Source organism: Cervus canadensis, chromosome 4 (genome assembly GCF_019320065.1).
Source record: "Cervus canadensis isolate Bull #8, Minnesota chromosome 4, ASM1932006v1, whole genome shotgun sequence".
NCBI lineage: Eukaryota > Metazoa > Chordata > Mammalia > Artiodactyla > Cervidae > Cervus > Cervus canadensis.
In genome coordinates this window covers 25,225,301-25,251,331 of record NC_057389.1, presented here as the reverse complement: position 1 = coordinate 25,251,331, position 26,031 = coordinate 25,225,301, and positions in this window count along the sequence as shown.

The window sequence follows — 26,031 nt, the reverse complement described above, 5'->3', positions numbered from 1 at the left end:
TCTCTTTATTATGCACACTTAAAACTGCATGAATCCTGCATTTCTTAGTAATATGAAAATGTGGGTGGGAGAATCTCTACTACACTGATAATTAAATGATTGTGGTATGTAATTCCTTGTAATTTCTTCTATACTTCACTCTTTATACGATTTATTTGTAACCAGTGAAGTTTCACAAAATACAGTTATCTGTAAAACGTTCAAAGATCCTTCATCCTTTCCAACATGTCAGGAAAATCAGCCCTGAAAAGACCATGATAAAACTTCCAAGATCTAGCTAAGTGCCCTAGTATTGTTTTCTCCTCCTCTCCTCCTGTTTCCCTGAAAATTAAAATCAAGTTGCTCTGTCTGCAAAGCAGTTCTCCAGATGTCTCCAAGACTAAGTGTAAATGACAGATGAAGCATAAAAATGGAAACAGCTTGAGAAAAATGAACCAGGTTGAACTCAATGTAGTGTGTACAGTCTTGCCTTAATTTTCTTACCAACACCTGTTAGGATCGATATAAATGATAAAACTCAGATCATTAGTCCTAAAATGAAATTCTATTAAAGAAAATATCACACAGTGTAGCTTTTTTTTTTTTTTAAATGCTCACTCATTCAGTTTCAGTAGTGCTAAGTCATTAAAAAATAATCTTAAAGGTCTGTACAAACTGAGCCATGGATATTTGTTTTTTCTAAAATCTTAAATATACACTCTTAAATAGTGGGGGAGATGAATAATAAAGGCTTCCTGCAGTTAAGAAAATAAACAATTACAACTGCCACTACATCAAAAGTGATCACAGTTTTCTTAGAAAGGGAGAAAGAAGACAGAAACACCCTAGAGGATTTTCCAACTCTTCCTTAGCCATGGATAAACATTATAAAGAAAAAATGCAGGGACTGTGGTTCAGTTATCAAAACATATAATCAACATCCAAAAAATCCATTCTTCTCTTTTTCATAGGATTATTGATTTTATAATTTGAAATAAATTATAAAACCTTACTCAGTTAAACATACTTGACATGTTATTTTCTCTTTCTAATAAGTTGCTAGTTTATTTCTCCTAAAGCAAATTCCTTGAAGTAAATTATATTAATATTTTATTATATTTTCTATTAGCTAATATTTTGAATTATTTATACTTAGCCCCTGCCTTTTCTACTCTCTTTGACTGAATTGTTCTTCCTCAATCCCTGCATGCTTTCTCTTTCTTGACAATAGGTCTTCCTCATCTCCTTATCCATAGTACACCCTTCCCATAAGTCATTATACTTTTCCCATTATTTTCTTTATAACAGGTCACCAGTTAAAAAATAACTACTTGTTAGTTATTTTCTGTCTTCTCTCTTAGGAGAATATCTTGGCCAAAATACAAAGAACTTGCCTCTTTGAAATGCTACAGCCTTTTTACAGACAGTAGGCACTTAAATCCTCAGGGCCACTAAAGCTGTTGGTATAAAGATGGTGCTTAATAAGTCTTAGTTGAAACTGAAAGAAAATAAGAAGAAAGAATGAAAAAAAGAAAGAAGGAAGAGAATAAGAAGTGCAATGAAAGAGTTAAGCAATAACCTTTTATTTTTTGGCCACATGGCTTGTGGGATTTTAGTTCCTTGACTAGGGATTGAAGCCAGACCACAGCAGTGAAAGCTCCAAGTACTAACCACTGGACCACCAAAGAAATTCCAACCACTTTGAATATAGTGGATCTACTTTCAAAGGTTTATTCCAAAGAAAGAAGTAAAAATAACACTTATTTACAAGGTACAGTTCATTTTTCTAATTAATTTTTAAATGGTGGTGTAGTTGGTTTATAATATTATATTAGTTTCAAATAAACAACACAGTGATTCAAAATTTTTATAGATTATACTCCATTTAATTCCTGTGCTGTACAACATATCCTTGTCATTTATTAATTTATTTATTATTTTTATTGGGATATAATTAGCAATGATGTGTTAATTACAGGTGTACCACTAAGTGATTCAGTTATAACCATATAAGTATCTAGTCTTTTTCAAATTATTTTCTTATATAGGTTATTTTGCAGAACATTGAGCCAAGTTCCTTGTACTATACAGTAGGTTCTTGCTGGTTATCTATTTCAAATAAAAGTGTGCACCTGTCAATCCCAAATTCCCAATCTATCCCTCTGCCCAAATATTCTCCCCCTCTGCCCCACAGTAACCATAAGTTTTCTAGATCTGTGAGTCATTATCTGTTCTGTAATTGAATTCATTTCTATCATATTTTTCAATTCTGCATATAAGTAATATCATACAACATTTGTCTTTGTCTGATTTACTTCCCTTAAAATAATATTCTACTTTCATTCATAAGGCTTAATTTTAAACTTTCCAATGTGCCAGCTTTTTCTCTATTCTTTAAAAATATAATTATTACAAAGAAAAACCAATATTTTTCTTTGATGCACAGTCTATGAATTCAACTTAAAATTAATTTATAAATTTGTGTAACAGCCACCACTACTAGAATTACAATAGTTCCATCACTGTTAGAATTATAGAATGGTTCCATCATCCTTAAAAATCCCTCAGGCGGCCCCACTGTAGTCAAAGCCTCTCACCACCACTAATGCTTAGAAACCACTTATCTGTTCTCCTTCCTTACAGTTTCTCCTTTTAAAGGATGTAGTATCAATAGGTTAATACAAAATGTAACTATCTGAGGCTTGACTTTGATGCAGCATTATGTGTTTGAGACTCATTCACCATTGTGTTTACTCACAGTTGGTTTCATTTTATTAACATGTAGCAGTTCACCAATGGATATGTAAGAATATGTTTTATTGAAGGATGTATTGGCTGATTCCAATTTTTGGCAAATATGAATAAAGCTGAAAAAACATTTTCCAGACAAGCTTTTTATGTTAGCATAAATTTTAACTTTCTCAAGGTAAAAAAAAAAAAAAGAATAGATCTTCCATATTGAATACTAAATGCATGCTCAATTTTACAAGAAATTGCCAAAGTGTCTACTTTGTATTATTTTGCATCACCAGCAGCAATACCATATCCTCACTGTTAGTAATACTAACTCTGTGTGTGTTTGTGTGTATGTGCTTGTGTGATTTTCATTCTAAGACTTGTGCTGTGGTATCTCAGTGATGTTTGTTTTCTTATTGATAAGTTCTGAGAACTCTTTATATATTCTACATGGAATTAACATGCTTGCACCTTTTTCTTCTAGTTGCTTAGTCTGCCTTGAGATTCTTAAATGGTGTCTTTGGCATAGCAAACATTTTTAATATTGATTAAATTCTACTTGCCATTTTATTATTTTACTGATACTGCATTTGGTATGACATCTATAACCTCTTTGCCTAACCCAATTTCATGAAAATGTTTTCAAGTTTTCCTCACAAAAGGTTAGTAGTTTTACATTTTATAATTCAATCTGTCATACACTGAAATGTTTTGTATTATACCTGAGGTATAGCTCAAGGTGAATTTAAAATAATATGTAAATCTCCAAGTATGTCCATTTGCCTAAAAGCCTATCATTTTTTCTATTAATTGACTTTACAGTTTTGTGAAAAATCAATTTTTCACATGCTTGTGTGCATTTCTTGAAATCTGCTATAGATCTATATGCCTATCGTTCTGCAAATACTACATTTTCTTACTACTACAGCTTTATTTTAAATATCAGAATTGGGAAATATAAGTCCTACAACTTTTTTTCTTTTCCAAAAGCGACATAGATATTCGTGTTTTTTGCCTTTCCATATACATTTTGGAGTATCTACAGAAATAGTGGGATTTTGTTTTGAAATTGCATTTTGGGAAAATTGACATGTATAGTGAGTCTTTCCATTATTTGTTCTTTATTTCTGTTTGTTTTTTTAGTATCTTGTAGTTATCAGCATGCAAATCAAGCATATGTTTTATTAGATTTACATCAGCAAACTTCATTTTTTGGAGCAGTTTAAAGTAATATTTTAAAAGTAATGTCCAATTGTTGATTACTAGTATATAGAAATACTGTCGAATTTGGTAGCCTGTACTTATTATACTCATTTATTACTTTTAGGGGTTTGATTTAGGTCATACCTGAATGGTCTAGTGGTTTTCTCCACTTTCTTCAGTTTCAGTCTGAATTTGGCAATAAGGAGTTCATGATCTGAGTCACAGTCAGCTCCTGGTCTTGTTTTTGTTGACTGTATAGAGCTTCTCCATCTTTGGCTGCAAAGAATAGAATCAATCTGATTTCGGTGTTGACTATCTGGTGATGTCCATGTGTAGAGTCTTCTCTTGAGTTGTTGGAAGAGGGTGTTTGCTATGACCAGTGCGTTCTCTTGACAGAACTCTTTTAGCCTTTGCCCTGCTTCATTCTGTACTCCAAGGCCAAATTTGCCTGTCACTCCAGGTGTTTCTTGTCTTCCTACTTTTACATTCCAGTCCTCTATAATGAAAAGGACATCTTTTTTGGTTATTAGTTCTAGAAGGTCTTGTAGAACTTCATAGAACCATTCAACTTCAGCTTCTTCAGCATTACTGGTCAGGGCATATACTTGGATTACTGTGATATTGAATGGTTTGCCTTGGAAACAAACAGAGATCATCTGTTGTTTGTTTTTGAGATTCCACCCAAGTACTGGATTTCAGACTCTTTTGTTGAATATGAAGGTTATTCCATTTGTTTTAAGGGATTCTTCCCCACAGTAGTAGATATACTAGTCATCTGAATTAAATTCGCCCGTTCCAGTACATTTTAGTTCACTAATTCCTAAATGGTTGATGTTCACTCTTGCCATCTCCTGTTTGACCACTTTCAACTTACCTCGATTCATGGACCAAACATTGCAGGTTCCTATGCAATATTATTCTTTACAGCATCAGACTTTACTTCCATCAACAGTCACATCCACAACTTGGTGTTTTGCTTTGGCTCCAGCTCTTTGTTCTTTCTAGAGCTATTTCTCCACTCTTCTTCGGTAGCATATTGGGTACCCACCAACCTGGGGAATTCATCTTTCAGGGTCATATATTTTTGCCTTTTTATATACTTCATGGGGTTCTCAAGGCAAGAATACTGAGGTGGTTTGCCATTTCCTCCTCCAGTGGACAGTATTTTGTTAGAACTGTCCACCATAACCTGTCCTTCTTGGGTGGAGCTACTCAGCATGGCTTATTGTTTCATTGACTTAGACAAAGCTGTGATCCATGTCATCAGTTTGGTTATTTTTCTGTGATTGTGGTTTTCATTCTGTATGACCTCTGATGGATAAGGATTAGAAGCTTGTGGAAGCTCCTTGATGGGAGGGACTGGTGGTGGAGGAATCCGGGTCTTATTCTGATGGGCAGGGCCATGCTCAGTAAATATTTAATCCAATTTTCTGTTGATGTGCAGGGCTGTGTTCCCACCCCGTTGCTTAGCCTGAGGCCAAACTATGGTAGGGGTAATGGCCCTAATGGTGACCTCCTTTAAAAGGACTTATGCCAGCACTGTTGCATTCAGTGTCCCTTTCAGCTGGAAGGCCTCAGTGGAGCCACGCCTCTTCCAGAGACTCCTGGACACTCACAGGCAAGCCTGGCTCAGTCTCTTGTGGAGTCACTGCTCCTTTCTCCTGGGTCCTGGTGTGCATAAGGGTTTGTTTGTGCCTTCTCAGAGTCTGTTTCCCTGTCCTGTGGAAATTCTATAGTCAAATCCCACTGGCCTCCAAAGTCAAATTCTCTGGGGGTTACCAGTCCCTTTGTTGGATCCCCAGGTTGGGAAATCTATTGTGGGTCCTAGAACTTTTGTAACAGCATGTGAAGTTCTTTGCTATAATTGTTCTGCAGTTTGTGTGTCGTCTGCTCAGTGGCTCTGTGGTGGAGCTAATGGCAACCTTCTCCAAGAGGACTTATGCACATGGTGTGCCTCCCAGGTCTGCTGAAGTCGGAGCCTCCTCCCTATCAGGCCACTGCAGGAGACATTCAAACATTCAAAGACAAGTCTGGGTCAGTCTCTGTAGAGTCTCTGGGTCCTGGTTTGCACAAGGTTTTGTTTGAGTCCTCCGAGGTTTCTGGTGGGTATGGGGTTTTGATTCTAAATACAATCCGCCCTTCTTACAGTCTTGTTGGGGCTTCTCCTTTGTCCTTGGATGTGGAGTGTCTTTTTTTGATGAGACCTAACATTCTCCTGTTGGTGGTTGTTTAGCAGCAAGGTGCAATTTTGGAGTTCTCACAGAAGAAGATGAGTGCATGTTTTTCTACTCCACCATCTTAGACTAAGTCTAGTTCCAAACAGGGAAAGCAGAAAACAAGGCTGTATATTGTCACCTGCTTATTTAACTTCTATGCAGAGTACATCATGCAAAATGCCAGGCTGGATGAAGCACAAACTGGAATCAAGATTACCTGGAGAAATATCAATAACCTCAGATATGCAGATGATACCACCCTTAAGGCAGAAAGCAAAGAAGAACCAAAAGAGCCTCTCGATGAAAGTGAAAGAGGAGAGGGAAAAAAGTTGGCTTAAAACTCAACATTCAAAAAACTAAGATCATGGCATCCGGTGCCATCATTTCATGGCAAATAGATGGGGAAACAGTGGAAACAGTGACAGACTTTATTTTTTGGGGCTCCAACATCACTGCAGATGGTGACTGCAGCCATGAAATTAAAAGATGCTTGCTCCTTGGAAGAAAGGCCATGGCAAACCTAGACAGCATATGAAAAAGCAGAGACATTACTTTGACAACAAAGGTCCATCTAGTCAAAGCTATGGTTTTTCCAGTAGTCATGTATGGATATGAGAGTTGGGACTATAAAGAGAGCTGAGCACTGAAGAATTGATGCTTTTGGACTGTGGTGCTGCAGAAGACTTGAGAGTTCCTTGGATATCAAGGAAATCAAACCAGTCAATCCTCAAGTGAATCCATCCTGACTATTCATTGGGAGGACTGATTCTGAAGCTGAAACTCCAATACTTTGGCCAACTGAGGTGAAGAACTGACTCATTGGAAAAGACCCTGATGCTGGTAAAGATTGAAAGCAGGAGATATGGATGACAGAGGACTAGATGGTTGGATGGCATCATTGACTCGATGGACATGAGTTCTAGTAAGCTCTGGAAGTTGGTGATGGACAGGGAAACCTGAAGTGTTGCAGTCCATGGAGTTGCAAAGAGTCGGACATGACTGAGAGACTGAACTGACAGAATATTTTAGGAGCTCTTTGGTAGAATTCTTGAAATTTTCAATTTGGAAAATCGTATCTGCCAAGGTAGGAATTTTCCCTTCCTTTACAAATGGTGACGTGCTTTTCCTTATTGCAATGGCCAAGACTGTATTAATCATCCTGAGTAATAGCAATGAGAGTGCATATCTTTGTCTTGTTCGTGATCCTAGAGCAAAAGCATTTAGTGTTTCTTTTTTTTTTTACACTTTTTTTTTTTTTTATTAGTTGGAGGCTAATTACTTTACAACATTTCAGTGGGTTTTGTCATACATTGATATGAATCAGCCATAGATTTACACTTATTCCCCATCCCGATCCCCCCTCCCACCTCCCTCTCCACCCGATTCCTCTGGGTCTTCCCAGTGCACCAGGCCCGAGCACTTGTCTCATGCATCCCACCTGGGCTGGTGATCTGTTTCACCATAGATAATATACATGCTGTTCTTTCGAAACATCCCACCCTCACCTTCTCCCACAGAGTTCAAAAGTCTGTTCTGTACTTCTGTGTCTCTTTTTCTGTTTTGCATATAGGGTTATCATTACCATCTTTCTAAATTCCATATATATGTGTTAGTAGCATTTAGTGTTTCAACCATGGATGCTATTTTTAGGTTTTTGCTAATGTCCTTCAACAGGATCAGAAATAACTTTTCTCCTCCCAGTCTATGAAGTGTTTTATCTTAACAGATATTGAGTTTCATCAAATATTTCTGCATCATTTGTTATGACCATTTTTTTAATAATCATTTTTATTCTTATGAAATTATGGATTACACTGATTATTTTTTGAAACTTGATAGGCCTTTTACTTTCTGGATAATCCTCATTTAGTGGTCATGGATTTCATGTATTGCTGGTTTAATTTGTTGATATATTGTAAGGATTTAGTTCTTATTTTCCTAAAGGGTACTGGTTTATAGTTCTCTTTCCTTCAATAGCTTTGGATGACTTTGGTATCAGGGTAACACTGATGTCAAATAAGGAACTGGGAATAGTTTCTTTCTCATTTATTTTTTGAAAGTGATTTTGTAGAACCATCATTGATTACAAAAAAAAAAAAAAAAACCTTTGCAGAATTTGCAATCAAAATAGCGATTTTTTTTTCAGATGGTATTTAATTTTGAAATAAATTTCTTTACAGACACAGAACTATTCAGGTTATATGTTTATCCTTGGGTGGATTTTGGTATTAGGATTTCAAGGAATTGTTGGTTGATTTAATCTACATTGCTGAGTCTATGGACATGGAGTTTTTCATAGTATTCTCCTTCTGATATTCCTCTTCATAGTATTCCTTATCATATCGGTGGGGTATACAGAGACAGTCTCTCTTTCATTACCATGATTATAATGTCTCTTGTGTCCTTGTATTTGTTGATCAATTTGGCTAGAGTTTACCAATTATATTAATATTTTCAATGAGCCAGCTTTTGTGTTTATTGATTTTCTGTACTGTTCATAATTTTCTGCATCATTGATTTCTGCTCTTATTAGTTTTATTTTCCATTCGTTTGGGAAATATTTTGTTCTAGTTTCTGAAAACAGAATGTTAGATTGATCATTCTAATTTTCTAATATAAGCAAGTTAATACTATAAATGTTGTTACAAAATAATTTAGCTGCAACTCACACATTTTGGTATGTGTACTTTTATTTTGTCCACTTTAAACTATTTCTACTTTTCTTGAGATTTTCCTTTTACCAGTGTATTACTTATGTGTCTTATTTACTTTCAAAGTGATTTTGAAGATTTCTTTATATTTTTCCATTATTTGTTTTTAATTTTTTATGGTCAGGGAACATAATTGTTAAGGTTTGTTTCACAAACAAGGATAAGCTTGACAATATCCCACATATACTTCAAAATACTATGTATTCTATTTGATCACATAAAATTATATAATTATCAATGAGTTCAATTCTGTTGACTCAAATATTATCTCTTTGTTTTCTATCTACTTTAATGATCTACTATTTTAAATATAGTATTGAAGTATACTACTGTGACTGTGGATTTTCTCTTTTCTCCTTTCAGTTTTATCAGTTTTGCTTCAAATGTTTTGAAGTTCTATTGTTAGGTTTATACATATTAAAATTTATATATCTTCTTGGAGAAATGATCCTTTTCTTTTTGTGCAGTGCCAAGGAAAATCCACTTCTATGAAGTCTACATTGCTTGATGTAAATATGGCTTGATGTAAATATGATGTAAATACTGCTACTTGTTTTTGACTAATATTTACATGGTATATATAGTTTTAGGTCCTTTTACATTAACCTATCTATAACATTAACTTTATTTTTATTTTTTATTTTTTTCCCTTTATTTTTATTAGTTGAAGGCTAATTATTTTACAATATTGTAGTGGTTTTTGCCATACATTGACATGAATCAGCCATGGATTTACATGTGTTCCCCATCCCGAACCCCCCTCCCACTTCCCTCCCCATTCCATCCCTCTGGGTCGTCCCAGTGCACCAGGTCCGAGCACTTGTCTCATGCATCCAACCTGGGCTGGCATTCTGTTCCACACTTGATAATATACATGGTTTGATGCTGTTCTCACAGATCATCCCACCCTCGCCTTCTCCCATAGAGTCCGAAAGTCTATTCTGTGCAACTGTGTCTCTTTTTCTGTCTTGCATATAGGGTTATCGTTACCATCTTTCTAAATTCCATATATATGCATTAGTATACTATATTGGTGTTTATCTTTCTGGCTTACTTCACTCTGTATAATGGGCTCCAGTTTTATCCATCTCATTAGAATTCATTCAAATGTATTCTTTTTAATGGCTGAGTAATATCCCATTGTGTATATGTACCACAGCTTCCTTATCCATTCGCCTGCTGATGGGCATCTAGGTTGCTTCCATGTCCTGTCTATTATAAACAGTGCTGCGATGAACATTGGGGTGCACATGTCTCTTTCAGATCTGGTTTCCTTGGTGTGTATGCCCAGAAGTGGGATTGCTGGGTCATATGGCAGTTCTATTCCAGTTTTTTAAGGAGTCTCCACACTGTTCTCCATAGTGGCTGTACTAGTTTGCATTCCCACCAACATTGTAAGAGGGTTCCCTTTTCTCCATACCCTCTGCAGCATTTATTGCTTGTAGACTTTTGGATAGCAGCCATCCTGACTGGCGTGTAGTGGTGCCTCATTGAGGTTTTGATTTGCATTTCTCTGATAATGAGTGGTGTTGAGCATCTTTTTATGTGTTTGTTAGTCATCTGTATGTCTTCTTTGGAGAAATGTCTGTTTAGATCTTTGTCCCATTTTTTGATTGGGTAATTTATTTTTCTGGAATTGAGCTGCAGGAGTTGCTTGTATATTTTTAAGATTAATCCTTTGTCTGTTTCTTCATTTGCTATTATTTTCTCCCATTCTGAAGGCTGTCTTTTCACCTTGCTTATGGTTTCCTTTGTTGTGCAAAAGCTTTTAAGATTCATTTGGTCCCATTTGTTTATTTATGCTTTTATTTCCAATATTCTGGGAGGTGGGTCATAGAGGATCTTGCTGTGATTTATGTCGGAGAGTGTTTTGCCTATGTTCTCCTCTAGGAGTTTTATAGTTTCTGGTCTTACATTTAGATCTTTAATCCATTTTGAGTTCATTTTTGTGTATGGTGTTAGAGAGTATTCTAGTTTCATTTTTTACAAGTGGTTGACCAGTTTTCCCAGCACCACTTGTTAAAGAGGTTGTCTTTTTTCCATTCTATATTCTTGCCTCCTTTGTCGAAGATAAGGTGTCCACAGGTACGTGGATTTATCTCTGGGCTTTCTATTTTGTTCCATTGATCTATATTTCTGTCTTTGTGCCAGTACCATACTGTCTTGATGACTGTGGCTTTGTAGTAGAGCCTGAAGTCAGCCAGGTTGATTCCTCCAGTTCCCTTCTTTCCCAAAATTGCTTTGGCTATTCAAATTTTTTTTGTATTTCCATACAAATTGTGAAATTATTTGTCCTAGTTCTGTGAAGAATACCGTTGGTAGCTTGATAGGGATTGCATTGAATCTATAGTTTGCTTTAGGTAGAATACTCATTTTCGCAATATTGATCCTTCCAATTTATGAACACAGTATATTTCTCCATATATTTGTGTCCTCTTTGATTTCTTTAATCACTGTTTTATATTTTTCTATGTATAGGTTTTTTGTTTCATTAAGTAGATATATTCCTAAGTATTTTATTCTTTTTTTGCAATGGTGAATGATATTGTTTCCTTAATTTCTCTTTCTGTTTTCTCTTTGTTAGTGTATAGTAATGCAACGGATTTCTGTGTGTTAATTTTATATCCTGCAACTTTACTATATTCATTGATTAGCTCTAGTAATTTTCTGGTAGAGTCTTTAGGGTTTTCTATGTAGAGGGTCATGTCATCTGCAAACAGTGAGAGTTTCACTTCTTCTTTTCCTATCTGGATTCCTTTTATTTCCAGGAATAGAATGAACATACCTGAACATAATAAAAGCTATATATAAAAAACCCACAGCAAACATTATCCTCAATGGTGAAAAATTGAAAGCATTTCCCCTAAAATCAGTAACAATACAAGGGTGCCCACTCTCACCACTACTATTCAACATAGTTTTGGAAGTTTTGGCCACAGAAATCAGAGCAGAAAAAGATATAGCATTAACTTTAAAGTGGGGAACAACAGGAACCTGCTGCATAGCACAGGGAACTGTATTTAATATCTTGTAAACATCTATAGCAGAAAAGAATCTGAATACACACACACACTCACACACACACACACACACTGTGTTTGTTGCTCAGTCGTGTCGACTCTTTGTGACCCCATGGAGTATAGCCCACCAGGTTCCTCTATCTGTGGAATTCTCCAAGCAAGAATACTGGAGTGGGTTACCATTTCTTACTTCAGGGATCTTCCCAATTCAGGGATCAAACCCAGGTCTTCTGCACTGCAGGCAGATTCTTTACCATCTGATCCACCAGGGAAGCCTATATATATATATATGGCTTCAGTTATATATCACTTCTCTGTACACCTGAAATATTGCAAATTAGTAGTATTTAAATTAAAATGTTAACAAATAATAAAGAGTGTTTCTTAGATACAGCTTGCAGTTATATCTCTTTTATTTGTCTAATAAATAATCCCCATCTTTTGACTGGATTGTATGGGCCACTTACATTTAATTTAATTACTGATATATTGAATTTATATCTATCTCAAAGTATTAAAAGGTATTTTGAACATGAGGTGCAGAAATTGAGGTTATCCCATGCTACTTCTAATATAATTCTTAGGAATAGTAATGGCACTGTGGATTAAATACTGGTCAGAATTATCAGGCAGAGAATTACATACCCAGAAACCAGTTAAATTAAGATGCTTACAACAGTTTCAAAGAGCCACGCCAAAGAATTAATTTTGGAGGGGAAGCCTTCAGGGACTTCTTTTGAGTCTAGTATGGGAGATATGAGAGTGAAAAAATTATAGAAAATACACCACCTTTGTATTTGTATTTTGTCATCTGGTTTCTTTCCTCAATTGACCTGCTACAAGATGCTCTATATTTTCTCTGTGAACCCATGGGAGAGACAAAGTAAAGTGAAATCACACCATCTTAGAACAATATCAGATACATATGAAAATCTACTTACATAACTGAAATGTAAATGCCAAAACTTCTAAATAGAAGTCTTTATATAAATGACTTGTGGGTATAATTATTTAATAGAATAATATGTACTATTCTTGAAAAGTTATAGAGGAACATTTAATCACTGCTAAAATGCTTACAGATTTCTCAGGAGACAGGTAAGGTGGTCTGGTATTCCCATCTCTTTAAGAATTTTCCACAGTTGTTTTTCCATCTTATCTGCTTCCTGAGAAACCTGTATTCAGGTCAAGAAGCAACAGTTAGAGCCAGATGTGGGACAATGGGCTGGTTCCAAATTGGGAAAGGAGTACGTCAAGGCTGCACCTTGCTTATTTAATTTCTATTCAGAGTATCATGAAAATACCAGACTGGATGAAGCACAAGCTACAATCAAGATTGCAAGGAGAAATATCCATAACCTCAGATATGCACGTAACACCACCCTTATGGCAGAAATTGAAGAGGAACTAAAGAGTCTCTTGATGAAAGTGAAAGGAGAGTGTAAAAGTTGGCTTAAAACTCAAGTCAGAAAACTAAGATCATGGCATCCAGTCCCATCACTTCATGGCAAATAGATGGGGAAACAGTGTAAACAGTGACAGACTTTATTTTTGGGGGCTCCAAAATCACTGCAGATGGTGACTGCAGCCATGAAATTAAAAGATGCTTGCTCCTTGGAAGAAAAGCTATGACCAGCATAGACAGCATGTTAAAAAGCAGATACATCACTTTACCAACAAAGGTCCATCTAGTCAAAACTATGGTTTTTCCAGTAGTCATGTATGGATGTGAAAGCTGGACCATAAAGAAAGCTGAGCACTGAAGAATTGATGCTTTTGAACTGTGGTGTTGGAGAAGACTCTTGGGAGTTCTTTGGACTGCAGGGAGATCCAACCAGTCAATCCTAGAGGAAATCAATCCTGGATACTCATTGTAAGGATTGATGCTGAAGCTGAAGCTCCAATACTTTGACCACCTGATATGAAGAACTGACTCATTTGAAAAGACTCTGACGCTGGGAAAAATTGAAGGCAGGAGGAGAAGGGGACGGCAAAGGATGAGATGGTTGTATGGCATTACTGAGTTGATGGACATGAGCTTGAGAAAGCTCTGGCAGTTGGTGATGGACAGGGAAGCCTGGAAGTCCATCGGGTCTCAAAGAGTTCGACATGACTGAGCAACTGAACTGAAATTATTTACAATAGATTGCCACATGAAGAAGTGTTTTACCATAGATAGATATTATGTTCTCATTTACTGTTATATGATTATTAAAGGGTTTCCACATGAAGCAAATATGGTGATATTCAATGTGTATATAAAAAAAACCAAAACAACATCAAAAAATAATATTAGATGTGAAAAAAATGATAAAATTTAAATGAAAGACAAATCCACAATTAAAGCTGTAGACATCAACATCCTTCTCTACATGTGATTAAAAAAAATGACAGAGAAGTATATTCACACATATTGCACCAAAGTCAACATCCTGGTTTTGATATCATATTCTAGATATGCTGGATATAAGATGTAACCATTGGAGAGAAACTGGGTGAAGAGCTTCTCTGTACTCTCTTTAACTTCCTGTAATTCTCATTATTTTTGAGAGTTATTTCCAGAAATTCCCCCTGAGATCTGAATTAGCAAATACTAAACAAAACTCCTAGGACTAACCGTGGGTTAGGTTCCTTGAACCTTTGGTCAAAACATTTTTAAAACTAATTAATCACTACATAACCTTGCTTTATGTATATTTCTGTTTAAAGACACCTTACTTAATATGGGTTTCTTTTAAATAATTACTTATATAAAGTATTGCTGTAATAATAAAATGCTAGCTGCGAAGAATTTAGTGATTTCCTGACCCTGGGTTCAGTTCAGTTCAGTTGCTCTATCGTATTCAACTCTTTGTGACCCCATGGACTTCAGCACACCAGGCCTCCCTGTTCATTGTCAACTCCCAGACTTTACTCAAACTCATGTCCATTGAGTCGGTGGTGCCACCCAGTCATTTCATCCACTGTCCTCCCCTTCTCCTCTTGCCTTCAATCTTTCCCAGCATCAGGGTCTTTTCAAATAAGTCAGTTCTTCACATCAGGTGGCCAAAGTATTGGAGTTTCAGCTTCAACATCAGTCCTTCCAATGAATATTCAGGACTGACTTCCTTTAGGATGGACCGGTTGGATCTCCTGTAGTCCAAGGGACTCTCAAGAGTCTTCTCTAATACCACAGTTCAAAAGCATCAATTCTTTGGTGCTCAGCTCTCTTTATAGTCCAACACAAACATCTATACATGTCCACTGGAAAAACCATAGCTTTGACTAGACGGACCTTTGTTGGTAAAGTCAAGTCTCTATGCTTTTTAATATGCTGTCTAGGTTGGTCATAACTTTCCTTCCAAGGAGCAAGCATCTTTTAATTTCATGGCTGCAGTCACCATCTGCAGTGATTTTGGAGCCCCAAAAAATAAAGTCTGTTACTTTTCCCACTGTTTCCCCATCTATTTGCCATGAAGTGATGGGACTGGATGCCATGATCTTAGTTTTCTGAATGTTGAGTTTTAAACCAACTTTTTCCCTCTCCTCTTTCACTTTCATCAAGCGGCTCTTTGGTTCTTCTTTGCTTTCTGCCATAAGGGTGGTATCATCTGCATATCTGAGGTTGTTGATATTTCCCCCAGCAATCTTGATTCTAGATTGTGCTTCATCCAGCCCAGTGTTTCTTATGATGTACTCTGCATACAAGTTAAATAAGCAGGGTGACAATATACTTCCTTGATGTACTCCTTTCTTGATTTGGAACCATCCTGTTGTTCCATGTCCAGCTCTAACTTTTGCTTCCTGACCTGCCATACAGATAATATATCTGTATGGCAGGTCAGGTGGTCTGGTATTCCCATGTCTTGAATTTTACACTGTTTGTTGTGATCCACACAGTCAAAGGCTTTGGCATAGTCAATAAGGCAGAAGTAGATGTTTTTCTGAACTCTCTTGCTTTTTTGATGATCCGACGGATGTTGGCAATTTGATCTCTGGTTCCTCTGCCTTATCTAAATCCAGTTTGAACATCTGGAAGTTCACAGTTCATGTACTGTTGAAGCCTGACTTGGAGAATTTTGAACATTACTTTGCTAGGGTGTGAGATGAATGCAATTGTGCAATAGTTTGAGCATTCTTTGGCATTGTAACATAACCATAAATTTCTTTGGTTTTCAGCTTCAGAACAGCTTCTACTACTACATAGTAGACAGCATATATATACATATGTGTGTGTGTGTGTGTGTGTGTGTGTGTGTGTGTATACACACACTCTTTTCAGCCATACAACTCAACTTGAATCCAGGGCCCCAGCAGTGAGAGTGCAAAATCCTAACCACAGGAATTCCAGGGAATTCCCTTACTGCACTTTTTAATCAGTTATCTTATGAGTCCACAAATTTAGCCACTTTTCTACCTTTTTCATTACTTAATCATACATCATAAATGTTACATTACTACCTTCCAGAGAAATTTCACATATAGACTGGCAATATCCTGTTCCTTTTTCTGAATGACAATGTTGTTGATTTGTTAACACTGAGCACATGACCACCAGCACCATAACTCCTCTCTGATCCAAGTTTATCTAATACTACTCCTTTCCTCCATACAGCACATCACAACCTTCTGTGCTTAGGAAAACTAGACAGGACTTCAGTATGCTACACTTGGGGGCCAGTTTAATCAGTGAAATCACTAGCAAAAAAACACAAAAAATGTGAAAAACATGGTGCTGAACAGAAAAGAAAAAGACACTTGTTTATAGTCTGAGAACTGAAATGAGAAATCAGGGTGTCACCTTGTTTAACCTTAGCTGGAAAAGTGCTCATCTGGGGACTTGTTACTCTGTGCATATCTGTGAATGAAGAAAGCATTGTAAGTATTGATTTTAGGGTTGCTAATAATGTTAATAGAGTAGAATGGTGTTTACCAGGATCTGGGGTGATGGGGGAATAGGAAGATATTGGTTAAGGGGTACAAAGTTTCAGGTATGCAAGAAGAATAAGTTGTGAAGATCTGATGTATAACATAGTGAACATTGGCAACAATACTGTTTACACGAAATTGCTCAGAGGGTAAATCTTAAGTGACCTCAACACACACACACACACATAATGTGTGTGCGAGATAATGAAAATGTTAATTACTTTGATCATGGTAATTATTTCACAATGTATGCATATATCAAATTATCAAGTTGCACACTTTAAATACACATAATAAAAATATTAGAGTAGGCAAATTGGCAAATACAGAATCTGCAAGTAGTGAAGGATAACTATTGCAAATTACAGAGCTAAACATATTTTAGAAATTAAAATTAGACTAGAGGTTGCTGTGTATGGACATCTCAGTGCCATTCAAGGTACTGAAGTGTGAGTGGCCTTTTCTGAAAATGTGTTGTACACACTTAGCATAATTACACACAGTAACTATGGCACTGCATATTCCAGAAAGTGCGTGGTACACAGTGAGGCATACTTGTAGCTCCTAAATTGAAAGCATCAGACAGATTTCCTGCTGTGGGGATTGCTGGCATACAAGGATGAAGCAGCCAGTCATTGCATATTCATAAAAAATCACATATGCAGTATTTTGGAATGTGGTCAGGAAACAAAACTAACACTTGAGAAAAAGTCAAAGGAAATCCTAGCCACTTTATATGGTCCAGGGCAAACTGTTTTTTAAAATAAGCTATAAAACTATTACTAAATAGCTCTTTTTCAATGTTTAAATTGTTTAAATTTATTAAAAAGTGATTAGTACTGGTAGAGTAGGTATTAATGAACTGTGGCAACTGTGGTTTAACCTTAGAAACTAAAAGGTAAGCAGCATATGTGCATATTTTACAGACTAAATTAAGCAATGAAATGTGTTTTTCTAAGGTTCTTGTCACTTTCAAGTAGATACTTGTTACAAGGAAATAAAATTTGAGTAAGAGAAATGACATTCAATTAGTGGGCATGTTTATGTTGTAAATGAAGGCTTGGAAAATGGAAAAGAAACACAACTTTTATATTTGGTTTAGAGAACTAACTATATGAAATAGCAAAAATGTCTCCAGGGGAAATCAGTGATGCTTTATAATCAGTTATTGATGTCAGCATGGCTACAATAAGATAGGAAAGAAGTTTAAGAAAGCAGTTATTAAAATAAAGCTTTTATTGGAGACCAGTGAATTTATCCACTTAATTTGTAACAACCCAGGTGAACAAGGGAAATTATGATTTGCTCTTTTAAAACAGGCCTTAAGTGCTTAGTAACATTTTGGTGAAACATTCTTCTATAATAGATTAAATTAGCTACAAGCCCCTGTTTTATTACTGGCAATTATCCTACTATTGCTTGCAAAACCTACCTGTAGCTAATTACATAACTGTTATAACACAACAGCCTTCTTATAGATCAATATCCCATTTTAATGCCTGACTTTCAGCGGCTGGGTAGGTGTAATTAATTAAGCTCAGTGTCACATAATTTTATTTAATGGATTTAAAACAGGACATCTTCAGGTCACAGAGAACAGACAATGACTTCACAATTTAAAAGTTAGCATTAATGCATTTTGGTTAATATATTAAAAATAGTTAGTAATAGCAAGAAGTCATCCTTTTTTAGATAACTTACCCACCCTTAACCAAGTGAAAAGAAAATGTTCTCAATATATGTTTATTTCAAATGCTAGGCCACCGATTTCAAAATGGTGATTATATATCTGTGTCTGTACTTATCTGAACTACTAAAAGAACTCAAATTTTTGCAATTTATACTTATTCTTCTTAGTTAAAACCAATGTGGGTGTTTATTTTATATCTACACTGTGTAACTCTTAATAATGCAGTCTTATAATTTGAAATTTTGCAAATATAATTTCTACCTATCTGGAAAGGTAGTTTAATATGGAGGAGTTTTATACAGGATCATTGTAATAGCAGAAAAAACTACTGTTATTTTATTTTGTGGATTGTGTCCTTAGATTTCAGAACTAAATCTTAATGTTTACTTAAACTAAAGCATACCTGTGTTCAGAACATGAAGTGAGGCCTCTTGATGAAAGGTTACAATGACAACCAGAGCTTATAATAGTGCTTATAGCTGCTGGCTGGGTTTCAAGCAGGGCCACGTTGTGGACTAGCCTTTATATTAGGTTTATTTTTTTAAATCAGGTACCCAAATAGTTAACATTTTCAATAAGTCTTCCAAAAAATGAGGCTACTAAGTCCTTGGGGTTGGATCTTTTAATAATATTTAATAAATCCAGGTAATCTTACATCAGCCTTTTTGTCAATTAACAGTGCCTAATCCTGCAAATTCAGGAGACACAGGATGCATGGGTTCAATCCCTGGGTCGGGAAGATCCCTGGAGGAGGAAATGGCAACCCACTCCAGTATTCTTGACGCCATGGACAGAGGATACTGGCAGGCTAAAGACCATGGGGTCGCAAAGAGTCAGACATGACTGAGCACATAATTTGAAATAATTAGAGTGAAGAGTAGTCTGAATTACTGGAAACTAAGCTATGGATTCGGAGAAGGCAATGGCACCCCACTCCAGTACTCTTGCCTGGAAAATCCCATGGATGGAGGAGCCTGGTAGGCTGTGGTCCATGGGGTCGCTAAGAGTCGGACACGACTGAGCGACTTCACTTTCACTTTTCACTTTCATGCATTGGAGAAGGAAATGACAACCCACTCCAGTGTTCTTGCCTGGAGAATCCCAGGAACAGGGGAGCCTGATGGGCTGCCGTCTATGGGGTCGCACAGAGTCGGACAGGACTGAAGTGACTTAGCAGCAGCAGTAGCAGCAAGCTATGGATTTTTTTTTTTTTTAAAGGATCTGGTTTTATTACTGTTCTTTGAACAATGTTAATCACTGTATCTATTGATACAAGAGTAAATGGGATAGGCATTGAATTGGATGTAATGTTGCTAAGACATTTTGAGTGTTTAAAATAGTTTGTTCTTCAAAAAGTAGGCTTAGTAATTTTTATAGGATTTTTATAAAAAAAAAAACCACATTAATTTGCATGGTGTCCTTGTTTCCTCAAATAATAACAGCTATGATATTATCTAAAACAGTGTTTTAGTCATTATTATAGCTGTGTCAAATAATATAGCAAGTCAACTACTTCTAAGAGCTGCATATTTTTCACTTATTTAACCTCACAGGAACCCCATGAGATAGGCGCTGTAATTCATTTCACAGTTGAAATTCATTTTACAATTGAAGAAACTGAGGCACAGAATGATTAAATAAATTTCTCAAAATCTAAGAGCTAATTGGGGGGTATTTCAAAACAAAAACACATGCTTCCTGGATTTAGAGCTCATACTTCTTTTCTACACAACCTCTTCCAAATGGATAGTGATATTGTTAGTAAATTTTAGATTCTGGGCAAGAATTTGTCTTCTGTTTTTATACTTTTTGTCCTAGCTCACTTTCATATATGATGCTCACATAAATAATATCATGAAAATTGCTAAATCTTAAACTATTCAGATGGAGAGGCTTCCTTATAAATGTGATGCAACCCACACTATTTTCACAAGAAAAATCTGTAAATATACACCTAAATATGGACATTCACATCACATTTTTTTCATACTATGTAAGATGGTTCCCAAGCTGCTGAGGCTTTCCCATACACTTCATTAAAAAAAAAATATATATATATATATATATATCTTCCCTATCACTTACTACACTGATTGTGTTTTTATTTAAAATTTTGTTATTTATAGGTATTTGCATTCAATTTAATTTTTTCAAAATAATTCATTAACATCTTGACCTGTATTATGGACAGGTTTTTGTTTGTTTGGTGTTCTCCTGCCTAGGACTTGGGATAGTGGAATGAGGCCCTGGAGTCCCAGGCACACTTGCCAAACTTTCAAAGCATCAGTAGTTTTTATTGTGTCCACTAAAGGCAATGGGATCTGACTTTTCAGGTCCCCTGGCTCTCTGTGTATTATTAATCATGTGAACACAAACAGATTAAGTGCATTCCCAATTTATCCCTTACACAATATATTAAGAACTTAATGATTAGTTATTACTCCAACATTTTTCATCCTGAAGCAATAAAGTATTAAATAAAAATGAACTCATTTCATAAAATAATGTTTTCATAAAGGAATTTAGATATTTAAGATGGCAAGTGATATATTTTATTTTAGTGTATTCTCAGTTTCTGAAAAGAAAAAAATCTACATAAAATAGAAGATTTGAGATTACTCGTGTTTCAGATATAATATTTTTAATGCTCACTAAAGCTACCTGCAGCCATGAAATTAAGACACGTGCCCCCTGGAAGGAAAAGTATGATAAACCTAGACAGCATATTAAAAGGCAGAGAGATCACTTTGCCAACAAAAGTCTGTAATGTCAAAGCTACGTTTTTCCAGCAGTCATGTACGGATGTGAGACTTGGCCCATAAAGAAGGATGAGGCCAAAGAATTGAGGCTTTCAAATTGTTGTGCTGGAGAAGACTCTTGAGTCCCTTGGATAGCAAGGAGATCAAATCAGTCAATTCTAAAGGAAATCAACCCTGAATATTCATTGGAAGGACTGATGCTGGAGCTCCAACACTTTGGCCACCTGATGTGAAGAGCCAATTCATTGGACAAACCCTGATGCTGGGAAAGACTGAAGGCAGGAGGAGAAGAGGGCAACAGAGGATGAGATGGTTGGATGGCATCATTGACTCTGTGAACATGAGTCTGAGCAAACTCTGGGAGGTGGTGAAGGGCAGAGAAGCCCGGCGTGCTGCAGTCCATGGAGTCGCAGAGTTGGGCACGTCTTAGGGACTGAACAACAGCAACAACAGCTACCTATGTGTCCTAAGGGGCTTCAGTTGTGTCCAGATCTTTGCAACGCTATGGCCTGTAGCCCGCCAGGCGCCTCTGTTCATGGGATTCTCCAGGCAAGAATACTGGAGTGGGTTGCCAGTCTCTCATCCAGGGTATCTTCCTGACCCAGGGATCGAACCGGTATCTCTTATGTTGCCTGCATTGGCAGGCAGGTTCTTTACCACTAGTGCTACCTGGGAAGCCCCACCTAAAACGTCTATGAATAACTCTTGATCATCTCCACTTCTGCCTTCAACTATGAAATGTCTATAACAAACCACTTGGCCTGTTTCTGAGCCTTAAGCACATAGTCTTTTGTCCATGACATTTCATCTTTAAGTACAGATCCTGTTTCAAGCTTTCTACCTAACATTATCCATGTATAAGAATATGAATTTTTTCTAAAAATATTATTCTATGACAGAAATTTGAACAAAATAAAATGAAATCAGAAGTCTTTGAGACAGACTAAAATATTAGATGATGGGGGGACCCCCTAGTCTTGGTGAGGTTATTATAGGTGGAAGATCTGAAGAGACGATGGGACAGTTTGAGGGATCTGAAACTTGAGGCACAGACACTGGGGTTTAGCTTGGGACAAACAAGGAGACAAGTGCTGTAGCTGTTTACAAATACAAAGGTTCAATGAATCGTTTTTAACGGTATGCATTCATTTGATAGTATTAGCGCCATCATTACACAACAAGATTGCTATGGAGTATCTTTAATAGTTATTTAAAGAAAATGGTGGCATAAAAGCTTAATGCTCAGTAACAGTGCCAGGGGTTTGTTATAGACTTTTCATAGTTGAACAGCAAGAGTGGAGATGATCAAGAGTTATTCATAGGTCTTGTAGTTATTTATAACTGTAGGATGTAAACTCAGGAATAACATTCCCTGAGCTTCAAAGGATAGTAAAAACTTACGAAGTAATCAGAAATTTGATTTAACTTGGAAAAGCCACCAAAATATTAAATATCAGAAAACTAATATAACTTAAAAGTGAATTATAAATCTCAGAAGCCCTGGATTTATTATAATAAGTGTATAATTTATATTCTTAGGAATACTAGGGATACTTATTTGTGTATATTCATCAACACTCCTATATTTATTATGAATCTAAGTCTATTTAGAATGTTTCCATAAATAACATGTGAGAGTGAGTAAGAGAGTGAAGAGAGAAGAAAAAGACAGAGGGAAGGAAGGGGAAGAGGAGGGAAGGAGCAGATAGCATAACCATCAGCTGAAAATAAACAGAACTTCTTTGATATTATACATGATTTTATGAGGTAATATTTGTTTTTCATGCACTTATTCATACATCAGATGTTTACTGATGGCTCTGCAAATGATCTAAAATTTCCCTGACTATATCATTTATGTTTGAACTCACATCATTTGGTTTTTCCTGATGAAACTGGTTATTAGAATTTATTTAAAAGTTGCTGATCACTTTATATAAAGAAAGTCATTTAATAACTGTAAAAGTCATATATAAAAGCATATTCTACATTGATTGATTTGCGGATATTGAAGAATCCTTGCATTCCTGGGATAAAGCCCACTTGGTCGTGGTGTATGATTTTTTTAATATGTTGTTGGATTCTGTTTGCTAGAATTTTGTTAAGGATTTTTGCATCTATGTTCATCAGTGATATTGGCCTGTAGTTTTCTTTTTTTGTAGCATCTTTGTCAGGTTTTGGAATTAGGGTGATGGTGGCCTCATAGAATGAGTTTGGAAGTTTACCTTCTTCTGCAATTTTCTGGAAGAGTTTGAGTAAGGTAGGTGTTAGCTCTTCTCTAAATTTTTGGTAGAATTCAGCTGTGAAGCCATCTGGTCCTGGGCTTTTGTTTGCTGGAAGATTTTTGATACAGTTTCGATTCCTTGCCTGTGATGGGTCTGTTAAGATCTTCTATTTCTTCCTGGTTCAGTTTTGGAAAGTTATACTTTTCTAAGAATTTGTCCATTTCATCCAAGTTGTCCATTTTATTGGCATAGAGCTGCTGGTAGTAGTCTCTTATGATCCTTTGTATTTCAGTGTTGTCTGTTGTGATCTCTCCATTTTCATTTCTAATTTTGTTAATTTGGTTCTTCTCTCTTTGTTTCTTAATGAGTCTTGCTAATGGTTTGTCAATTAGTTTTGTTTATCTTTTCAAAAAACAAGCTTTTAGCTTTGTTGATTTTTCCTATGGTCTCTTTAGTTTCTATTGCATTTATTTCTGCCTTAATTTTTAAGATTTCTTTCCTTCTGCTAACCCTGGGGTTCTTCATTTCTTCCTTCTCTAATTGCTTTAGGTGTAGAGTTAGGTTATTTATTTGGCTTTTTTCTTGTTTCTTGAGGTAAACCTGTAATGCTATGAACCTTCCCCTTAGCACTGCTTTTACAGTGTCCCATAGGTTTTGGGTTGTTGTGTTTTCATTTTCATTCATTTCTATACATATTTTGATTTCTTTTTTGATTTCTTCTTTGATTTGTTGGTTATTCAGAAGCGTGTTATTTAGCCTCCAGGTGTTTGATTTTTTAACAATTTTCCTGAAATTGGAGATCTAATCCTTACTACTGCACTGTGGTTCAGAAGAAAATACTGGAATGATTTCAATTTTTTTGAATTTTCCAAGACTAGATTTATGGCCCAGGATGTGATCTATTCTGGAGAAGGTTCCGTGTGCACTTGAGAAAAAGGTGAAGTTGATTGTTTTGGGGTGAAATGTCCTATAGATATCAATTAGGTCTAGCTGGTCCATTGTGTCATTTAAAGTTTGTGTTTCCTTGTTAATTTTCTGTGTAGTTGATCTATCCATAGTTGTGAGTGGGTATTAAAGTCTCCCACTATTACTGTGTTACTAATTATTTCCTCTTTCATACTCGTTAGTGTTGCACCGTACATATTGCGGTGCTCCTACTGTTGGGTGCATATATATTTATAATTGTTATATATTCTTCTTTGATTGATCCTTTGATCATTATGTAGTGTCCTTCTTTGTCTCTTTTCACATCCTTTATTTGAAAGTCTATTTTATCTGATATGAGTATTGCGACTCCTGCTTTCTTTTGGTCTCCGTTTGCATGAAATATTTTTTTTCCAGCCCTTCACTTTTAGTCTGTATGTGTCTCTTGCTTTGAGGTGGGTCTCTTGTAGACAGCATATATAGGGGTCTTGTTTTTGTATCCATTCAGCCAATCTTTGTCTTTGGTTGGGGCATTCAACCCATTTACATTTAAGGTAATTATTGATAGGTGTGGTCCCGTTGCCATTTACTTTGTTGTTTTGGGTTCACGTTTATACAACCTTTCTGCATTTCCTGTCTAGAGAAGATCCTTCAGCATTTGTTGAAGAGCTGGTTTGGTGGTGCTGAATTCTCTCAGCTTTTGCTTATCTGTAAAGCTTTTGAGTTCTTCTTCATATCTGAATGAGATCCTTGCTGGATACAGTAATCTAGGTTGTAGGTTATCCTCTTTCCATTACCTTTCAGTACGGTGCCTGGGCTCCATTTCCCTTCTGGCCTGAAGGGTTTCTATTGATAGATCAGATGTTATCTTTAGGGGAATCCCTTTGTGTGTTATTTGTTGTTTGTCCTTTGCTGCTTTTAATATTTTTTCTTTGTGTTTGATCTTTGTTAGTTGATTAATAGTGTTTCTTGGGGTGGTTTCGCCTTGGGTTTATTCCTGTTTGGGACTTCTCTGGTTTTTCTTGGACTTGGGTTGGGCTATTTCCTTCCCCATTTTTTAGGGAAGTTTCCGCTATTATCTCCTCGGAGTATTCTCATGGCCTCTTTTTGTCTTCTTCTTTCTGGGAATCCTATGATTCCGAAAATGTTGGGGCGTTTTTTCACATTGTCCAGAGGTCCCTGAGGTTGTCCTAATTTCGTTTGAATCCTTTGGTTCTTTTTTTCCCCTCTCTGGCTTCATTTATTCCACCATTTTATCTTCTACCGGCTCACTTATCCTATCTTCTTGCCGCTCCGTTATTCTACTCTTGGTCCTCCAGAGTGTTTTGATCTCATTTATTGCATTATTCATTTCTAATTGACTCTTTTTTATTTCTTCTAGGTCCTTCTTACACGTTTCTTGCATCTTCTCAATCCTTGTCTCCAGGCTATTTATCTGTAACTCCATTTTGTTTTCAAGATTTTGGATCATTTTTATTATCATTATTCTAAATTCTTTTTTCAGGTAGATTCCCTATCTCCTCCTCTTTGTTTGACTTGGTGGGCATTTTTCATGTTCCTTTACTGGTTGGGTGTTTCTCTGCCTTTTCGTCTTGTTTAGATTGCTGTGTTTGGAGTGGCCTTTCTGTATTCTGGTGGTCTGTGGTTCCTTTATATTGTG